The 14,530-nt window shown below is 48.6% G+C and overlaps 1 pseudogene; it reads right to left on the bottom strand.

Moving 5' to 3' along the window:
* Window positions 1–5,856: 5,856 nt before the first annotated feature.
* Window positions 5,857–6,835, bottom strand: LOC112962747 (annotated as a pseudogene).
* Window positions 6,836–14,530: the final 7,695 nt, after the last annotated feature.

Here is a 14,530-nt window from a genome sequence, read left to right as displayed (position 1 = left end):
AAAAAATGGTTACCAAAAAAAAAAAAAAAAGATATAAAAATTGTTTATCCTACACTTTATTTTTCATAACAACTTTCTTTGTAGAATAGAAAAAGAACAAATAAATATAGCAGATGACCTTTGCTTTTCATTCCCATTGAGATTTCTTCACATCATAGGCTTGACAAAAGTTTGAAAGAAGTTCAAAGTACTGGTCTGAGTGGAAGTGGTATTTTCTCACAGTAATACAGGCATAACCAATATAGTGAAAGAAGGGGGAAATTGTGTTTCCCATTTTCCTTTCTCGACTGCAGAGGTTTATGGTGCAGCCACAGGACAGGTGGGACTAATATCCCCAAGTGTCCTTGTGTGCAGGGCAGATGTCACATCTGAGCTAATCATCACGGGTCCACTTGTGCTCGATCAAGGAATGGGCCAGAGAAGACCTGGCATGAAGGGTGTGGGGGCTGGACAGGGCCAAATGGTCCAGAAGAGGCTTTTCTAAAGTCCTACAGATATGACCCCCTTGGCACCAATTGTCCAGGGAACCACGGGTCAGTTGGAGAAGTAGATAATTTTAGGTAGAGACAAAGAACACAATGCTGGGGAAAAAACAACAACAACAACAACAACAACAACAACAACAAACTCTGTTCTCAAAAGATCAGTGGATCAGGTTCAGCTCAAGTTTCACACCCCTCAAATCAGGGGTCTACAGAGAGATTTTTTGATTTGGCGTGAGGAAGAGATTGATTTGCCAAATGTCTAGGGACATTCAAAAGGATGGAAAATGCCCAAGGCACCTTCTCTGCACTGGCAGATATGGCATGGGAACCATGGGAAAAAATCATACTTGTGGAGTGGCAGCTAGAGACGACATGAGGTACCGTCAATATTGAATATGGTTCCTGCATTGTCTGTTTAGGCAACAGCGTTTCTCCCCACCCACCCCTAGGTATGCTCAGCACAGTCCATGGTGTCCAATGAGCAATTCCTCTCAGGAGAAAATAAATACTCTCATTTGCTCAGCTGGAAGTCCTCCATGCTCCTGCCAGGGAGCAGCGAGAGCAGGGCTACACCACAAGAGGGGACAAGCTGGGAGCCAAGGTGCCCGCAGCGCAGGCAGTGCCCTCGGTGACAGATGCAGCCTCACCACACCTGAGCTGGGCAAGCAGAACAGGGTGCTGGTGACAGGGTCCATTGACAGCCCCTGGGGTGGCAAGGGGACCAACCAGGTCCAGGGTCCATCCAGGGGGACCACCTAGAGCATCATAAAACAGACAACAAGAGGTCTGGAGACAGGCACACCTACAACATAGCTCAGGACAGGGCCTCGGGCCTCGGTTAGAGCTTAAAAGGAGGCCTTGCAGCAAGGGGCAGAGGGTGCATGAGGGTAGGTCCTAGATGGGGCTGGTCAGGGCAATTGAGGTCTATTAGTGCCCTCAGGGCCCTGACACTCCTAGGGGAGATACTCTGCCTGACTTGTTATTCACAGACAAAACAAGAAGAATGGATCGGAGATGTGAAGTTTGCAGCAGCCCTGGTTGCAGTGGCTGTGGCATGGTGGAGATCCAAAAGTGGATGGAAGGGAGAAGGAAACAGAGTGGCACTACAGCTCTGGACATCCAGAGAGCAGACTTTGGTTTATTCAAGCCTCCTCTTGGCACATTCCCATAGGAGAGGTCCATGGAGGGCATGGGGCCAAAGGAGGTGGTGCATCTTCAAGGACTGGATTTTCACGGCTCAGGAGCCATCCCTTGTGATGAGCAGAAAATGACACTGGGCAGAAGGCCAGCATGGATGGACAGAGACATGCTGTCCGAGCTGAAACAGAGAAAGGAAGTGTACAGAAGATGGAGGCAGGGATTTTAGACCATGGATGAATATAGAGACTTTGAGGGTACAGAGATGGTATTAGGAAAGCCAAAGCTCAGCAGGAGTTGAAGCTAGTGAGGGATGTGAAGGACATGGAGAAGGTTTTCTCTGCAAGTACGTTGGCAATGAAAAGAAAGCTAAGGAAAATTTTGACCCGCTAGTCAACATGGAGACCTAGTGCCAAGGGACAAGGAAAGAGTAAGGTTTTCATTGCCTTCCTTTCTTCAAGTTTCTCTGGGCAGGCTTGCCTTCAAGCCTCCCAGGTCCCCAAACCTCCTAGCAGAGTCTGTGAAAGAAAAGCACTGCCCACAGTGGATGAAGATCAAGGTAGGGAGTGCTGAAGCAAACTGGACACACACATGTCCCTGAGAGCAGAAGGGATCCATGTGTGGGTGCTTGCTGATGTCACTGTGGGGTTGCTCTCCTTCATCTTGGAAAGGTGATGATGATGGGGGAGTCCCTGGGGGCTGGAACAAGGCAAACATCACACTCATCTTCAAGCAGGGCAGGAACTAAATGCAGGGCTCAGCCAGACAAGCGTACTGACCAGCAGTTTGTTGACACAGGACTGTTGCCTTTCATCATCACTCCTCTCCATTTTCCTATACTTGCTCCTCTTTGATTCTCCTGGATCTCTTCCTTTCCCTGCCTATGGCCCTTCCCCTGAAGGAAGGGGAAGGGCCATAGGATTCCCCTGAATCATCCCAGCATAAGCATTGCACTCCCACAATCCCTATAAAACATCCCTGAACAAGATCTACACAGCTCCCCTCCCCCCCCAACACACACCCTCCAATATCCCACAAGGAGTTTGCTCTTTCCCAAGACACCCAGGATACCTCTGTCTTCTTGTGACTGGTCATGAAGTCCTGGCTGACCCGATCCAGAGTTATACTGGGGAGGTTCCTTCACTGCCCATTTGTCCATGACCTGAGAGCTCCAGTCTCTGTTAACTCCAGATCAATACTCTGCAGGGCCAGATTGCTATTTATGGGGACCTTGAATCACTGCAGAACGGGGCTGACAGGAGCCTCCTCAGATTCAGTCAAGGCAGGAGCAGAGTCCTGCACCTGGGGTGGAATAACCCCAATAGCCCCATGCAAAGGGCCAGCTGGGGGCCAAGTGGTAAGAGAGCAGTTTTGCAGAAGAGAAGCTGGGGCTCTTTGTGAGGAAGCTTAAGAGGAAGCAGCCATGTGTCCTCGTGACATAGGCCAGCAGCCTGCTGGGCTGTTAGTAGAAATGCAGACTGCAGGTCCAGGGAAGGGGTTATTTCTCTTCTGTTGGGCAGGTATGAGATGACATCTGGACTCCTGTGTCTAGTTTTGAGCTCCACAGTACGAACAAGGCATGGACAGACTGGAGTGGATGCAGTGAACGGCTACTAAGTGGTCAGGGGACTGGAGAACATAATACCTGAGGAGAGGCCAAGAGAACTGGATTTGTTCAGTCTGTTGAAGAAGAGGCAAAGGGGAGACCTTATTGCTGCCTACAACTACCTAACAGGAGGAAACAGAGGAGATGGTCCAAACCGCTCCTAAATATGCACAGGATAGGGAGAGAGAACATGGACCTAAGCTCATACAAGGGAAAAAAACAGTTAAATAGTAGGAGACAATCCTTCAGCCTCAAGGTGGTCAAACAGCAGAACAGGGTCTGGAAGCATTGTAGGATCCCTATCTTTGGAGCTAATCAACACTGAACTGGGTGAGACTGTGAGCAGCCTATTTGAAGTGGACCTGCTTGGGGGTGGGTGGTGAGTGGGGGTATACCACAGACCTCTGGAGGTCCAGTCCTGCCTACATTATTGTGTGAGGCCCAGGAAACTGCTAGCCAAGCTCTGCGTACTGTGGATGCAGCTGGTCCTCTCCAAAGGTGCTAAGCCCTGAGCAACGTGGGTGACAGTTGGCCGGTGCTCATTGTCCTGGGCCCTTTCCTGGTGTGGTCCACAAAGAGAGGATGTTACTCTTTTGACTGGGGTGGGAGAAACCCCATGACTCTCAGATGGGGTAACTGAGTCACACGGCACATCCCCCAGAGATGATACAGGCAATGGCTTGATTTCTTTGTGTTCTTTCACTCAGCCTCATCATAATGCATTCCTCTTGTCATAAGGCTCCTTCAGGGCTCATGTCATTCAAGTTTGGATAGGGTGTGTTACGTATCCTTTTCTTCATTCCCTGATGATCCCACTTCTGAAATGGGGGAAGGATGGAGGTCCTCAGAAGGAAATAGTTACTCCCAGCAATCAGTTACTACCAACTGCCCAAAGCGTCAACCCTAAAAAGCGATGATTGCCTTGGGAAAGAAGCCAGGCTGCTGAAGAAGAACTTGGACAAGGGGGGCTCAGGTGAGACCAGGTCTTGGGGTAAGGACTCTGAGATGGTGGCAAAGATGAAAGTCTCAGCTGCTATCACATCTGAGGGGGTTCTTGCAGCTCCCTGATGTCTCACTGGCCAAAGCAACACCCACAGAGTTTGGGATGGGGTACAGGAGAGCAAAGAAGACTATACAGGGGAGTTTTTCCCCCAGGTTCATATCTCCCTCTGGCTTAGTCACGGGCAAGCTGAAGACAGGGATGACATTGTGGGCCAAGAGAGGCACACAGACATGCAGAGCCTCTGTGGAGCAGGGAGAGTGAGGGTTGGGGAAGGGCAGGAAGGGAAGGAAGGGCAGAGGAAGTGGAAGAAGAGAAAAGAGACGAAGTCACTCTACTGAAGTCAGGCCTCTGCAACCACTGCAGATAGCACAGAGACTGGGGAGAGACCGACCACCTGAGCTTCTTGGGAGAGGAAGGGAGTGGAATCAAAACTCCCCCTCTGGTTGTAGGAGATGAAGGGGAACAGGTTTAGATACATGCTCTATGGACTGGCATGAGAAGACACACTCCCTTTCAAGGTCAAAACAGGTCACCCTCTGTTAACCACAGTGGCCAGCATGTCCCCAGCCATGGTCACAGGTCAGAGCTGTCAGGAGTGCAGGAATCAAAGAGCAAAGGCCTTTCTCTGGGCACCTCTCTTCAGGCACCCAGCAGTGTTGTAAATCTCCATGGGGATCCCTCCAACAGGGGTGGTGGAAAGGGATGGTCCTGTCATGGCTGCCCATGTCCAGATAATCCCCAAGGCCTTATATTGCTCTCCTTGGAATCACAGCTCAGGCTCTTCCCTCTGCCCTTCTGGGACTGGCCTGAAGAAATTATCACAATGCTACTGTACCCTCCATAGACAGTTGTCGTCAGACAACAAACAGCCACGACTAAACTGGTGACCCCAAGGCTTCTGTACTGGTCCTAAAGCTGTTGAGACCTGTGGGAAATGAGACCTCAAGACCACTTGTACCTGGAGCTCTGCAGAGCTGCATAAAGGCTTTCCAGGATGGGAGTAAGGGTGAGGAGGGAAGTCTGATTCTCCAAGGGTGCAGGGTCTGGGCTGAGGGGTGGCTGTCCCCATCTCTGTACAAGAAGGGTAAGGGCAAGGAACAGAGCTGCAGCTTCCTGAGGTTCTGCCTTCAGCAGGAATGGGCCAAAGGTGGTGTGGGTATTACCCATATAAGCTCTGAAATGAAAAGTGCCCATTTTGGCTTCGAACTCGAGAGAAAGAGGACATTCACTGAGGGCTGACATGCCACCTTCTACTCTGAAAATGTGCATACCTGAGGGAGACAGCTCCCATTCCTGGGACACACAGTGAGAAAGATGACCCGATGACTGCCCCTGGAAGGCACTCACATGACATGCCAAATACCTTTTCTTATCTCCTCTGTAAAAGAAAACTGACACTTCAGCAGTTCACACATGCCAAACCACCGAAGTGTTTATTATCAAGAAAAAAGCAAGCCCATGACATTCAATATTGCCTTCTAAACAAGAAAATTTCTCTTCAAATACTTCCTTTCATTTTGCCATTCCACAATCAGTCGTAATGCCTCACACTTCAGAGGATGTCCCCAGTACCCAGCACTTGCCTTTGTGAAAGTCAGAAGTGACTTGTGCCCAGTGTCACTCATTTAGCAGGAGCTCTGTGTGCAAGCCAGAGCTTTCCTGAACACCTTTCCCAGGGCCTCCCTGACCTCCCGGTTCCGCAGGCTGTAGATGAGGGGATTGACCAGGGGCGTAAGGATGGTAGAGAAAAAGGAGAACACTTTGCTGAGCTGCCTCAGCTGGGGTGTTCTGGGCATCAGGTAGACAATGATGAGGGTGCCATAGAAAACAGAGATGACAGTGAGATGAGAGGAGCAGGTGGAGAAGGCCTTCTGCCTGCCCACATTGGATGGGATCCTCAGGATGGCAGCTACGATGCACACATAGGATGCCAGTGTAAAAAGGAAGGGGATGACTACAGTGAGGTTAGATAGTACAGAAGCTAGTAGTGTGATGACCCTGGTGTCACTGCAGAAGAGCTCCAGCAAAGGGGTAAGATCACAGAAAAAGTGGTCAATGGCCTTGGGGCCACAGAATTTCAGCTGGGATAAGAAGCCAGTGATTATGAGAGAAAATGCCAGTCCCACTAGCAAGACACTGCTGCCAGCTGTAGGGAGACTTTCCAGGTCATGAGGCTTGCATAGAGCAGGGCTGGCATATGGCCAAGTACCAATTGTAGGACATCATGGCCAGCAGGTAACACTTGCTAGTTGCAAAAGAAGCAAAGAAATAGAACTGAGCCAAACAGCCATGAGCAGAGATGGTCCTGTCCCCAGTCAGGAAGCTGGCCAGCAGCCGGGGCAGGATGGTGGAGCCGTAGCAGGTCTCTAGTGAGGACAGATTGCCCAGGAAGAAGTACATGGGGGTGTGCAGGTGCTGGTCTGCCACCACCAGCACAACAATGAGGATGTTCCCAACCACAGTCACTAAGTAGATCATGAGCAAGAGGAGGAAGAGTGGTGTCTGGAGTGAGGGGACATTCCCCATTCCCAGCAGTATAAACTCCATTGGCAATGTGTGATTGTCCCATTCCCCTTCTTCTATACAGTGTTGTTTGTCTTTCATTTCCCCAAGCACTGCAAAGAGGAGCTACGACAAGGAAATGCATATCTTTGTTTACTTTCAAAATGATTTGTGAAGGTCATTTTTTCTGGCCCCATTCACTTTATGGGTTCTGTGCCTGGAGAAAAGAGAGAAAAGACAGATAAAACCTTCCAAGATGGATAAAACCATTCATCCTAGGACAACCCCTTCAGACCATAGAGGTGAGTTGCCCATGGAGGTACCTCTTTCTCACAGTGGACTAAAACTATGATGTGCATTTGCTCACACTGAGACAGCCAGCTTCTGTATGCCCAGGAAGACCCAGGTGTTGAGGACTGAGATCCTTCTGCTCCCAGGAAAGAGAAAATGTTTTAGAGAAAACAAACCACACTTTCCAAAGAAAGCCCACTGTGTGAAACACATCATGCCAGTCACCCTTTCTCCTCCAAAGCAAAGGATGGGCACTACACCGGGTGAGTGGTCACAGCTCTTTGAAACACTCACTTTAGGAGGAAAGGTTTTCCACCTTGCTTCTCCCCTCTCCCCCTGCACCCAAACAGGACACTATCTTCTATTGACAAAGAGCAGATCAGAAGGTACTAGCTCTGGTGACCAAGGGACTGTGCTGTGAAAACGTTGGAGAAGATGCTAAAAAACACATTGTGTCCTCCATCCCAGCCAAGGTGGGTGAGTGTCCCGGGGCTGGCTACAAAACATCAGCAGCCCAACTGTAAGTCAGCACCCCCAGCCCCTCCCCAGGATCTCTGCCCTGCGGTGCCAAGGAATCAGGAGGAAGGAGGGAGCTGGGGGAGTGGGGAAAGACATACAGGAAAGGACAGGCCTGATACTCAAGCAATACAAATTTTCACAGAGGAAAGACTGAGTTACAAAGTAACATGACTTAGACTTTCAGCAGGACTTAGACTTTCCTCAGCACATCCAGCACCATCCTGCAGTCCTCAGCAGGAAGGGGTGACCTCCGTGCTGATGGTGCCTGGGAATGAAGAACAAGGTTGGTGTCTCACCCTGTGCCCCTTTCGCATCACATCCTTCCCTTTCCTGGGCTCTCTGCAAACCCTGACCCAGGGCTCAGGCAATGGTCTGCCCTTGGCCCTGCCCAGGGCTGAAAGGAGCTCTGCCCTTGCCTGCTCCTGCAGTGAGTCTCCAGCAGCACTCAAATGTCCCTTCCTCTCTGGATTGTCCTGAGATTTACAGCACAAATAAGTCCCTGAAGGTTCAGTCTGCAGCTCGGCTCTCCCTAGGGATTGCAGAGAGTAAAAACAATATAATTGACTCCCTGGTGGGATGACAGCTCTGAGGTTTTGGAAACTGCGTCATCACCTCCAGCAAGGGCTGACCTCCCCTAGACCTCTAGGGTGGATCTCCAGCCAGCTCTGTTGAAGAGAGAAACTGAGGCAGGTCACTGAGCAGGAGCATCTCTGGATTTGGTCAGCATGGTCAGAAAAGTCCTGGGGATTCCCCTCTCCTTCTTGACTGTATTTTCATCAGCACACAGAATTAGAAAAGCTCAGACTGTCTGAGGCAATGGGGCCTGGCTTCCGAGGTGCTAAAGGCAGCTGATATTTCCTCACAATGAGGATTCCTGCTGATATTTCCTCACAATGAGGATTCCTCCCTCCTACATGGGAGGTACACAGAGGCCTTCTTTGATAGCCCGAGGGGAGCAAGAGGACAAGACTCCTTTCAGCCCTGCTTGACTTCTACCTCAGGAAAAGCACCTCCTCTGGCTCTGCCCTGGAGGCAAGGGCAGGAGGAGATGGCCCAGTGGACAGAGACATTTGTGCTGTAGCTGCTAAGGACAAGAGATATGAATCACAGTTAACTTGGGAGCATTGCACTGACATGTAAGTGCAGGGTATCCACAGCCAAGCTGGACATGTGCACTCTTTGTCCATTCAGTGATGTTGAAGGGAGAAGGGGACCTCCTTTGACCGCACACCACAAGGCAGTTAATTTCAGTTGTCACGGGCTGTGTCTTCTTGATCTCCTGCTGCCATTGCCAGCGGTGGAGAGTCACAGCTAAGTCCTGTGTAATAGCTCTCTGCCCCATGCAGAAGTCTCAGATACCCAAAGGCATCAGAAATGATCCCATGGGATACCCATGTCCAAGCAATCCCATCCCATTGCTAAGTATAGACTCCCAGGCATACGGTGTTTAGTCACCGCCTGGATCCCATCCTTCCCACTTAATCCAATCTCCAATGAAGCCCTCAGTGGGCTGCACATATCACTGCTTTGGGACCTTGACTGTACAGGTTACACACCAGCCTTTGCAAGAGTGGGGATGGAGGAATGCTCCTTTCCTGCTGTTGCTCACCACTTGGCTGTCTCATCTGGAAGAAAGTTCATCTGATGAGCTACAAGCCTGAGAAACAACCTTATTTCTCCAGAAGCTTCCATAGAAAGATGCTAGTCAAGCAATGAGTTTGCCAAGCAAAGATCTGCATGGACTGTGTTTATTGTAAGTTGTGAAACATGCAGTCAGAAGATCATAGCCCCCATGGGCTGAAGCTGTCTAGAGAGAAGGCTCTGCTTGTTTAGTAGACCTGTTTCAATTCCCCTCTCCTCTGTGCTGAGGAGGAATGCTCAGATGGAGTCATGGCTCTGTCACCAGCCTTTCCAGTCTCCACACTCAGAGATTTGTCTGTAATGAGTGGTGTGGTCCAGGACTGTCAGACTGCAGCAAACACAAACGTTGGCAATGTCACCTCCTGTGGTGAACCCCTCCCCATCACTGGCAATGTAAGGGGTAGGTCTTTGTGGACATCCCCAGTGGTATGTGAGGCCTTTAGAAGGCCATAACCTATCAGTGAAACCCACTGAAAAGGCATGGGGCAAGAGGGAAGCTAGCTCATATCACCTGAACCATTGAAAAAGGATGTATCAGATACAAGCTGTTACTGGGAGCTTTCTCAACACCCCCTGTAGATAGATCAGATCATGCGGAGAGTGAGTCATCCTCCCTACCTGGGACACTTATCTTAGACCAAGTAAATACCCATTCCTGGAAGTGTCAGTCAGGAATTTGAATCACTGTGGAGTTGGAGTTGCTTTCACAAGGCTTACTGGCATCATTGGGAAAAGAACATTTGGCCCCAGCTCTCAAGAACAGTGCGCACAGCGTAAAAGTTCCCTCTTATTCCTGTAGAATAGTAGCTGGCCCAACAACAGATTTTGCCCCTACTTGCAAACTTTGTCTTGCCTATCACCTGCAGTCCTAACAGTTAGACTGACATTGTCACCACCTTCAACTGGTCATGCAGATCCTCAGCTTGTGTTTAGGAGGCAAGACCAAGATCTGTGCCATGAAAGGGGTCAGGCTGTCCAGGAGGGATTCATTTCCTATCAGGCTTTACTTCATGTGGCAACTCTGCAGGTCTTTCCTGTAAAAGGAAAGGCTCAAAGGAATACTTCCGAAGGATGCTTTACCTGGAATTCTCTCAAAACTGCTCTTTTCTTTCAAGGAGCAAAGGAAACTCAGACCTGTGAACACCCCTGACATCTGCCCTGCTTCAAGTTCCCCCTTTCCCTGGGCTACAGCCTTCAAAAAACAGTGTGATAGAGCCTGCTTCCTTTGCAAATAGCCCAGAGAAGATTAAGCATATGAACCATTTAGTCTCTCCGGGATATTTGAAATGGGACCGAATGACATAAATAACCAAAGTCCATCATCAGAAAAGAAGCAGAGAAAAAAAATCCAAGAGATTCCAAGGGAAAAAAAAAACATTTGTTGAAAAATATTGTCACTGTTGGCTTAAGGCTGGTGTTCTTTCAAGAATGAAGATGAATATACATATCTAAACCAAAAGTAACTTGCACAAGGTGAATCACAGGCTTCCTCATATATCACCGTGACATTTCCTTCCTTCTCCTCTGGCCACTGCACATGGGAGACCATGGCTCAAATCACCTCCTGGCATGACACAAATCAGGCCTAAGTACACATGCTCACCCCAGACAGCACCACATACAAGCTGTTACGATCAAGCTACCTACAGCCACCCCAAGGTATCTTGGATGGGCCCTTCACAGGGAAGGGTAGTGTAGGAAGGGCTTTTCTTAGTCCCCGCCATGGTGTCCTGAAGTTTCTTAACTCTTCCAGGCTGCTCCTAGTCTGGGCATACCACAAAAACATGCTTTCCTTGTTCCTTATTCTCTTCCGACTCTTGTCCCTGCAGACCCCAGCACCTGGAGGGGCCCACAAGCTACCTTGGAGATCAGTGGGACCTTGCCCATCCCTCTCAGTGACTGGGAGTTCCTGAAGACACACTTTTTTCTTGCCTTCCTGTCCTCGCTTCTAGGTGCATGGTAACTCTAGACCACTACTGTCTTCTACTTGTTCTTTTCTGGATCATGTGCCCCACCTTAGGCTCGACAAACTTTTTTTATTATTATCATTATTTTTTTTAATTCCTGAAGTAATTTGTTTTCCTTTATTTAGCTTTTCCAAGATAATGAGAAAGCTGCTTCATAGGCCAACACGTATCCGCTTTCACATGGTGTGTTGCATGCAAAAAGCATAGAGCAAGGTGGGAGCACAAAGCTGTGGGAGGTCATGGCAGTCAGGGAAGGTTCCTGATAACTGGAAATATATGAGCATCTCTCTCCTATTAGGGAAAGTAGGAGTTTTGGGGGAAATATAACCTGGTCAGCCTCACCTCAGTGCCTGAAAAAGTGATGGAGCACATCCTCCTGGAAGCCATTTCCAATCAGACATAGGACAAAAAGGGACTTGGGAGCAGCCAGCACAGCTTGCCTAGGACAAGTCTGACTGATATGATTGCCTTCTGCGATGAACTGACTGATTTGCTGAATAAAGAGAGTGGTGAATGCTGTAAAACTCTATCTTAGCAAGGCCTTTGCAATTATCTCCCTCACTATCTTTATAGTGACATGGATGAAACACATGGGAGAAGTGGACAACAGGGTGGGCAGAAAGGTGGCATGAGCCACCTCAGGTGGTTGTTATCAAGAGTACAAAGTCAAAATGAGGACTGATGACTAGTGGTGTCCCTCAACCATCAATGCTAGGGCTGATAGAGGTTAAAGGCTTCATCCGTGTCCTGGAGATTGGGATGGGGTGTTCTGTAGGTGGGGTTGCAGGTGATACCAAGCTGGGGGAAGTGGTCAGTACTCTGGAGGGCCATGCGGTAATTCAGAGGGCCCTCAACAGGTTGGTGACACGGGCTGAAAGGAACCTCAGGAAGTTCATCAGAGACAATGGCCAGGTCTGACCCTTGGGATGGAATAACCCCATGTCCCAGCACACGCTGGGGGCCGGCTGCCTAGAGAGAGCAGATTTGCAGAAAAGGTTTGGGGACAGCAACTGGGGACAGCAAGCTGAGCATGAGCCAGCAGTGTGCCCTTGTGGCAAAGGCAGCCAAGCACATCCCTGGCTGAGCTAGCACATGTGCAGGGTGACAAAAGAGATTGTTCCCTCTGCTGGGCACTTGCAAGACCACATCTGCAGGCCTCTGTCCCATTTGGATCTCCTCAGTACAAGAAAGACATGGACATACCAGAATGAGTCCTGTGGAAGCTGCCAAGATGATCAGGGGTCTGGAGCACTTGGCATAAGACAAGAGGCCAAGAGAGTAAGATTCGCTTAGCCCAGAGAAAGCAAAAGCAAGACCATAATGTTGTGTTCAGCTACCCGGTGGGAGAGTGTAGTGAGGAGAGAGCCCAACTCTTCTCAGGGGTGCACAGTGACAGGATGAGAGGTAATGGGCACATGTGGAACACTGGCCATTTCAGTTAGATATTTAGAAGACTTTGCCACCATGTTTGTGGTAAATCACTTCAACAGGGACCGCAAGTATTTGTGAGATCTTCATCCTTGGAAATACTTCAAATGGACTGCACAGGAACTTAAGAAAACTGGTCTAGCATGACCTGCTCTGAGCAGAGGTCCCTTCCAACCTTATCTTGTTCCATGATTCTATATGACACAAAACATTTTTGAGTGTTTCACCTTGCAAAAGAGGTGTCTTCTCCTTCCTCTCCTGCAACCATACAGGGAATTTAGACTCCAGTCCCCCCTTCTTCCAAGAATGTTGGTTACCTGCAGTCTCTCTAGTTGCTCTGCACTATCTGCAGTGGTTGAAGAGACCTGGTGTCAGTAGAGTCTTTGCTCTCTTGTTCCTGCATTGTCAATAAGCAGTAATATTTTGAAAGGAATCTTTTTTTTTTTTTTTTTTCTGAGCAGTAGGTCTCAACAGTGGGCTTAAAATATTCAGTAAACCATGTTGTAAACAGATGTGCTGTCACCCAGGCTTTGTTGTTCCATTTATAGAGTGCAGGCAGAGTGGATGTGGCATAATTCTTAAGGCCCTAGGATTTTCGGAATGGTAAATGAGCATTGGCTTCAGCATAAAGTCACCAGCTGCATTAGCCCTGAACAAGAGAGTCAGTCTGTCCTTTGAAGCTTTGAAGCCAGGCATTGACTTCTCCTTTCTAGCTAGCAAAGTCCTAGATGGCATCTTCTTCCAATAGAAGGCTGTTTCATCTACATTGAAAATCTGTTGTTTAGTGTAGCCACCTTCATCAATTCTCTTAGTTAGATCTTCTGGATAACTTGCTGCAGCTTCTGCATCAGCACTTGCTGCTTCACCTTGCACTTTTATGTTATGCAGGTGGCTTCTTTCCTTAAACCGCATGAACCAACCTCTGCTAGCTTCAAACTTTTCTTCCGCAGCTTCCTCACCTCTCTCAGCCTTCAGAGAATTGAAGAGAGTTAGTGCCTTGCTCTGGGTTAGGCTTTGTCTTAAGGGAATGTTGTGGCTGGTTTGCTCGTCCATCTAGACCACTAAAACTTTCTCCACATCAGCACTAAGGTTCTTTCTCTTTCTTATCATTCGTGTGTTCACTGGAGTAGCACTTTTAATTTCCTTCAAGAACCTTCCCTTTGTATTCACAACTTGCCTAACTGCTTGGTGCAAGAGGCCTAGCTTTCAGTGGATCTCAGCTTTTGACATGCCCTCCTCGCTAAGCTGAATCATTTCTAGCTTTTCCTTTAAAGTGAGAGATCTGCAAATCTTCCTTTCACTTGAACACTTAGAGGTCATTGTAGGGCTATAAATTGCCCTAATTTCAATATTGTTGTGTCTCAGGGAATAGGGAGGCCTGAGGAGAGGGAGAAAGATGAGTGAATGGCCGGTCGGTGGAGCAGTCAGAACACACACAACATTTATAAAGTTCACCATCTTATATGGGTGTGGTTTGTGGAGCCCCGAAGCAATTACAATAGTAACATCAAAGATCACTGATCGCAGATCACCATAACATATATAGTAATAATGAAAAAGTTTGAAATATTGCAAGAATTACCAAAATGTGACAGAGACAAGAAGTGAGAACATGCTGTTGGAAAAATGGTGCTGATAGACTTGCTCGATGCAGAGTTGACACAAACCTTCAATTTGTAAAAAATGCAATATCTGCAAAGTGTGATAACGTGAAGTGCAATAAAATATGTCTGTAATTCCTCACTCCACCCGCATCCACGGTTGGCTGTTTTTCTCCTCTGCAGCCCTGGCTCAAGGCACAGCAGCCCAGGAGACCTTGTTGGTGAAGACTGAAGCAAAGAAGGCACTGAGCTCCTCAGACCTATCTTCATTTCACAGAATCACAGAATGGTTGAGGTTCGAAGGGACCTCTGGAGATCATCTAAGTCCAAGCCTTGTGCTTCTCTTTGGT

The sequence above is a fragment of the Apteryx rowi genome, unplaced genomic scaffold, assembly GCF_003343035.1.
Source record: "Apteryx rowi isolate R43461 unplaced genomic scaffold, aptRow1 scaffold_1537, whole genome shotgun sequence".
Lineage (NCBI taxonomy): Eukaryota > Metazoa > Chordata > Aves > Apterygiformes > Apterygidae > Apteryx > Apteryx rowi.
Note: the sequence above shows the minus strand (reverse complement) of the source record. Positions and strands in the feature narration are given on the sequence as shown.